A 6907-nucleotide genomic window follows, 5' to 3' on the forward strand; every position below is an offset into this window, starting at 1 on the left:
CAGGCAGTGAAATCACCCCATCAAATCCAAACGGAAGGACATTTAAAGTATTTTAAAGTATTTCTTTTAAAGTAAAACAAAAAAAAATGTGAAAATATAAGAATCAGTCTGCATCTTAAAAAAATAAATAATAATAATTGCTTTATTTTACTGATACTACTACTACTACTACTGTGACTACCATAACTGTGAATTATTCATCTAAAAGAGATTAATCAGAATCCCTATTATCAAAGCAGCTCAGCTTCATATCTGTAAATATATGCTCTTTTATCATACTGCCTTTAGTTTGGTCTGGGCAGGGAATTACCCAATTCATTTAAATTAAATGTCCCTTCTATTAAAGGAGTGGACCTGGGATCCCCTTTAAAATTAGATTTGAAAACTACTGGAGCTTATCTAACGAGTGACTTATTACACCATATTATAACCAACATGAAAGACTTAATTTACTCATCCTGGACACTAATGAGAATAAGCTTAAGGCCTGGAGCTAACTTTTAGTTATGGTGAACACAGTATAAAAGTTAAAGACTTTAGTTATATCTTTTTAACACTAACTATGTATCTGTTTGTGTGTCTGCCTTATCTTTTTATTAGTGAGTATACAGTATGTATACTGTATGTATGTATGTATGTATGTATATGTATGTATTTTTATGTTTTTTCTTATATCCTTTCATCTTGCTTTTAGGCATTATGATAAAGATATTAACAATTTTTATATCATGCCTTTTTTCCATTGCAATTTATTCACTTGAGTTTTGCATAAAAATTAGCTTGATCCTCCTCACAGTTCTGCACCATGAATTTCGATTGACATTCACAATCTCTACATGACACACACAAGTAAGTTCAAAGGAGCTCAGGCTATAGAATTTATTAGGGTGTTTCTTGGTTATTTAGAATTTTGCATGTAATTATGCATGCTAATGAGCCAAGCAAATTACACTTTCAGAGTTGATAGCAACTGAAGTGATGAGCAAGATAACCAGACACCAGAATTCATTTTCATTATGCACTTGTATGAATATTAAATTTTTTCATGCCAGAATATTTCCCAAATGATTATCTGCTAATTGCAGTACACCTCACATAAAGCTTTAGTGTTCTCTACTTTGCCCATCTCTATTTGTGTATGTATGTGTGTGTGAGTGCAGTCAACTTAAGGTCTTAATTTTTCTCAATTTGTTTTTCAGCAGCAGATTTCAACGAGTTGTTTGCACAAAAAAAAAAAAAAAAGAAAAAAAAAAAAAATTCTATTTGGAAAAAAGCAGAGAAAACGTATTGTTAAAGGGGTCATATGAAAAAAAGAACATTATTTTGTGTATTTGGTGTATTGCAATGTGTTTATGCAGTTTAAGGTTAAATAAAATCACATTATTTTCCATATAATGTACATTATTGTTGGTCCTCTATTTCCCGCCTTTCTGAAACATGACAATTTTTACAAAGCTCATCCTTCTAAAACAGTATACGCTGATTGGCCAGCTATCTAGTGCATAGTGATTGGCCGAATGCCTCAAGCGTGTAATGGAAATGTTACAGCCCTTACCAAACTGTGATGCTGTCTCCCACCATGATGAGACAAAACCAATAAAACCCATTACAAATGAGGCATTTGTTGCATCCAGTGGGGACATAATTACTGATTATAATGACATATACTGTCTTTTAATGTGTTGTGTTGTGTATTGTGCTGCGTAAACATAAAACCAAATCTGCATTTGTGATCGGAGAAACAACAAACAACAAGCAGTACTCTACACTGCTCAAAACTCACATTTAAAATTCTTAGTGGCAAGTTTTTTACATATGCAAAACATACTTACAGGCTGTGAGTCAGAAGTACCAGACTGTCCTTGCAAAGTTGGAACTGCCCAATTTTATAGAAACAGCCTTTGTGCCACAGACGTCCTGTAGGCTACCGTTTCAGGAAACAGTCCTCAATCCTCCATAACATGTGCAGCACAGATCTGAATATTTGTGTTGAACTGTTCCGGAACATTGACTACGTTTACATGCTGTTAAAATTCGGGTTATGGTCGGGTTAAGGTCACTATTTGGGTTTCTGAAACATTCGGGATAACCCGTTTACATGCGTGAGCAGAGAGAGTTACTCCTGTATACATGGAATGTATAATCAGTCGCCAATATCCCGATGTAAACAGCGACGCACGGTTAGCGTCTGGACGTAATACGCAATATGCGTCATTTCCGATTCTTCTTCCTGTATCCAAAGACTCAAAAGACCAAGATTCCTTGCGAATAGAACATGCGCAGAACACACATTTTGATGGGGATATGCCATTTAGAATGAATCTCTGTGGATTTGAGATTTCAGTCTTTGCAACTTTATAGATCTTTTTTATGCACAAAGAGCTTGTAACACTCCAAAGAGAAAGGACACATTTTAATTCCATCATTTGACCCTTTTAAGCTGGCACATACTGAAAAATGGCAAGTGGCTTTACAGATAAACTGGAAGGTTTAATTTTAGTCTGCTGCAACCCTGCCAAGCCCCACGTGTGTGTGTGTATATATATATATATATATATATATATATATATATATATATATATATATATATATATATATATATACTTGTTCAAAATAATAGCAGTACAATGTGACTAACCAGAATAATCAAGGTTTTTAGTATATTTTTTATTGCTATGTGGCAAACAAGTTACCAGTAGGTTCAGTAGATTCTCAGAAAACAAATGAGACCCAGCATTCATGATATGCACGCTCTTAAGGCTGTGCAATTGGGCAATTGGTTGAATTAGTTGAAAGGGGTGTGTTCAAAAAAATAGCAGTGTGGCATTCAATCACTGAGGTCATCAATTTTGTGAAGAAACAGGTTTGAATCAGGTGGCCCCTATTTAAGGATGAAGCCAACACTTGTTGAACATGCATTTGAAAGCTGAGGAAAATGGGTCGTTCAAGACATTGTTCAGAAGAACAGCGTACTTTGATTAAAAAGTTGATTAGAGAGGGGAAAACCTATAAAGAGGTGCAAAAAATGATAGGCTGTTCAGCTAAAATGATCTCCAATGCCTTAAAATGGAGAGCAAAACCAGAGACGCGGAAGAAAACGGAAGACAACCATCAAAATGGATAGAAGAATAACCAGAATGGCAAAGGCTCAGCCAATGATCACCTCCAGGATGATCAAAGACAGTCTGGAGTTACCTGTAAGTACTGTGACAGTTAGAAGACGTCTGTGTGAAGCTAATCTATTTTCAAGAATCCCCCGCAAAGTCCCTCTGTTAAAAAAAAAGGCATGTGCAGAAGAGGTTACAATTTGCCAAAGAACACATCAACTGGCCTAAAGAGAAATGGAGGAACATTTTGTGGACTGATGAGAGTAAAATTGTTCTTTTTGGGTCCAAGGGCCACAGGCAGTTTGTGAGAGGACCCCCAAACTCTGAATTCAAGCCACAGTACACAGTGAAGACAGTGAAGCATGGAGGTGCAAGCATCATGATATGGGCATGTTTCTCCTACTATGGTGTTGGGCCTATTTATCGCATACCAGGGATCATGGATCAGTTTGCATATGTTAAAATACTTGAAGAGGTCATGTTGCCCTATGCTGAAGAGGACATGCCCTTGAAATGGTTGTTTCAACAAGACAATGACCCAAAACACACTAGTAAATGGGCAAAGTCTTGGTTCCAAACCAACAAAATTAATGTTATGGAGTGGCCAGCCCAATCTCCAGACCTTAATCCAATTGAGAACTTGTGGGGTGATATCAAAAATGCTGTTTCTGAAGCAAAACCAAGAAATGTGAATGAATTGTGGAATGTTGTTAAAGAATCATGGAGTGGAATAACAGCTGAGAGGTGCCACAAGTTGGTTGACTCCATGCCACACAGATGTCAAGCAGTTTTAAAAAACTGTGGTCATACAACTAAATATTAGTTTAGTGATTCACAGGATTGCTAAATCCCAGAAAAAAAAATGTTTGTACAAAATAGTTTTGAGTTTGTACAGTCAAAGGTAGACACTGCTATTTTTTTGAACACACCCCTTTCAACTAATTGCCCAATTGCACAGCCTTAAGAGCGTGCATATCATGAATGCTGGGTCTTGTTTGTTTTCTGACAATCTACTGAACCTACTGGTAACTTGTTTGCCACGTAGCAATAAAAAATATACTAAAAACCTTGATTATTCTGGTTAGTCACATTGTACTGCTATTATTTTGAACAAGACTGTATATATTGTTGTGAAAGCGAAACTACTTTCTATATGTGTGTGTGTGTGTGTGTGTGTGTGTGTGTGCACGCACAATGTACCTTTACATCCAGTTCTGCCTTTGTGAAGTGTCTTTTCTTAGTGATAAAGCCTCAGACTACTGCTATATTTTTATATTTCCATTTCAGTGAACATACACAGTATATTTTGAATCCACTTTACATCTGTTTTTCCTCTGAGATAGTAAATATTGCTTGGGCAGATCAATATTTCTTTTATAACTTCACAGAGCGGTGACGGCACATATGCACACACAGCACACATCAGCGTCCCCTCCGGGACTGGAAATGGAGTTTTGTGTTCTTCCTCCACTTTAGCACATCAAAAACCTCAGAGGGCTTCTTGGTAAGCAGGAGAGAATGTCCACTGGGGAAACGTCATGGACTTGCATCCCAATAACTTAGGCCTGCATGTTGCAGATGAAGAAATATTCAGCATCTTCTGCTCACCTCACATAGATGAAATCTCCCTTGACAGTATCAGTGAAAATGTATCATGTTTGGATGTCAGACTGAATGGATAGACCTCTCCAATAACAAATCAATATTGTAACTGATAATAGAGTGGTCATCTCCTCTTTTTGCATTCTCTCTAGCCATTCTGTTGGATGTGTGGTTGCAGGTTGCTTGTTACAAGAGAATTGCTCCCTCTATAGGCAACATTAAGCATGAAAAGTGCTGCATAAGTGCTGTCATCCTATATGCTTGTCTCCAAACAGTTAATTTTTTGTTGAATGGAGGTGGCCTATTGTTTTCTGATTGCTTGTTTTGACGAAATATTCAATATACAATACAATCACTGGCACTGGTGAATATGTGGATTAAAATGCTATTCTTCCCATAGAAAGATGGCCTGGTGGGATTGTTGTTTAGCCACAGCAAAACCACACCAGGAATCAGCTTTTCCAAAATAAATTGTATTAAAACCTACTGTTAAGACAGTGAGAAAGTGAGAGTGAACGAAGGATTGAGGGGGAGAGAGAGACCATGGCCAGCTTAAATATTTCTGCAACAGATTAAAAAGCAAGCTGCTTTGTATTTTAACAGAAAGGGGCATTGAATATTCTCCTAAAACAGTGGAAATGTCAGCGTGCTTCTGCTCTGCCACTGCCAACGTGAGAAAAGAGGATTAATGTACACATGTAAGACAATGCAGTCCAGCTTTAACCCCTTGGTCTAGTGTAAAATACAAAGAATTTGGTTCTTCGCCGGGTTCCTTAGGGATTCCAGGCAGACGTCCAAACCAAACTGTGAGGAAGCCATCCTGTGAGTCACTGACGCTGTGGGGCGGTTTTGTTTTAGCTCTCTGCTGCTGTCTGTTCACGTTTTTTTTTTTATGCTCAAAATCTTCAAAGTGAAGAGAAAGTTTGGAAAGGGAGTTAAGGACTTCTTACTTGTTTTGAGAGCACCCCTCTGGGTTATTGTCACTGTGCAAGGCACTGGAAACTCTTGGGGCAAGCTCTAGATTTACAGTGGTTCAAAAAAGCATTGTGGGATGAAATTAATTCCGGTCTAATGAGGTAGTAGAAATGCCCTGTAGAACTGTCTACACTAGTCAAGACGGCAATATTTATAGCATATTTATACTCATCATCACATATACAATTGGCATTCTGAAATTCTCTGAATTAACTGCATACATCCTTTAATTAAAACCAAAGTAAGTCGATCAAAGTCAAATAGAGCTAATGTTTACATCTAAATTAAAGCAACCAACTGTATCCTTTTTTTTTGGGATCCAGAACAAAGTTAACCTACTTCTTGTGTTAAGTCGGCATTGTTGACTCACACTGCAGCTATCCATAATCAAATGGGAAAAACCAGTTACCAAATATAAGACCACATAAAAGCTATAACTTTTATGTCAGGAGATGATTCTAACACTAAGATGAGTACGGTGAAGTGGTTTAACACAGTATAGATTGAGTGTCCAGTGAACTGTGACAGAGTACTCACCCAGATCGTGAAGGGTGGTTCCACTCCTGTCGCTACTGCGTTTGTATCCGATCGGTTAGTGGCGGTAGTCAGGATGTTGGATTTTCAGTTCGGTCGCAAGTGGAGGAATGCAGCTCCCAGCCGCTCAGCACCCCCGCCGTACCTCCTCCGTGGTGATTTCACGCAGGTTCACAAGACTATAAAAAGGGTAATCCAGGCATTGTATTGATGCCCCGAAGAGAGTGCGCTAATTGCACCTTTTTGGATGCAATTTAAATGTATCAAATTGCCATTAGTTAGCTTTTTCTTGATTGAAGATTTAAAAACTGGATTTAGAAACTTTAAAACCAGTTCTTTTAGAATGCAAAGTCCCAGAAATTAAATCTTTGTCCAAGCAAGACGGAATCAATTTGGATCCTCTTAAACAATGTGCGATCTTCCAAAACAAGTAGGATCACATCAGATTACAATCAGACAGATAAATCCATATGAAACTGTTCTCTCCTTTCAACTCATTTGCATTATTCAGCTTCTCTTCCATGCAGAAAATCTGCACCTGCCACCTGTCTCTCTCTCTCTTTCTGGTAGATTTTTAGTTTGTATTTGCCAGATTGCTAGAGCTAGACTTGAGCTGCCCGTGCTGTAGTCATCACTAACTGCCAAACCACAAAACGGTGTGCCTCGTGCTGAGGAGAGCTACTCCAAGT

General features: G+C 37.8%; 1 protein-coding gene across 1 annotated transcript in view; it reads right to left on the reverse strand.

Moving 5' to 3' along the window:
• Window positions 1–6907, reverse strand: part of LOC113098691 (BMP/retinoic acid-inducible neural-specific protein 3-like) — a 47856-nt gene extending 40949 nt beyond the window's left edge. Inside the window, exon 1 of the mRNA XM_026263721.1 lies at window positions 6222–6907. The gene's annotated coding sequence lies outside the window, so the exon portion shown is untranslated. The remainder of the gene's footprint in view (window positions 1–6221) is intronic.

The sequence above is a fragment of the Carassius auratus genome, unplaced genomic scaffold (genome assembly GCF_003368295.1).
Source record: "Carassius auratus strain Wakin unplaced genomic scaffold, ASM336829v1 scaf_tig00216614, whole genome shotgun sequence".
Taxonomy (NCBI): Eukaryota; Metazoa; Chordata; class Actinopteri; order Cypriniformes; family Cyprinidae; genus Carassius; species Carassius auratus.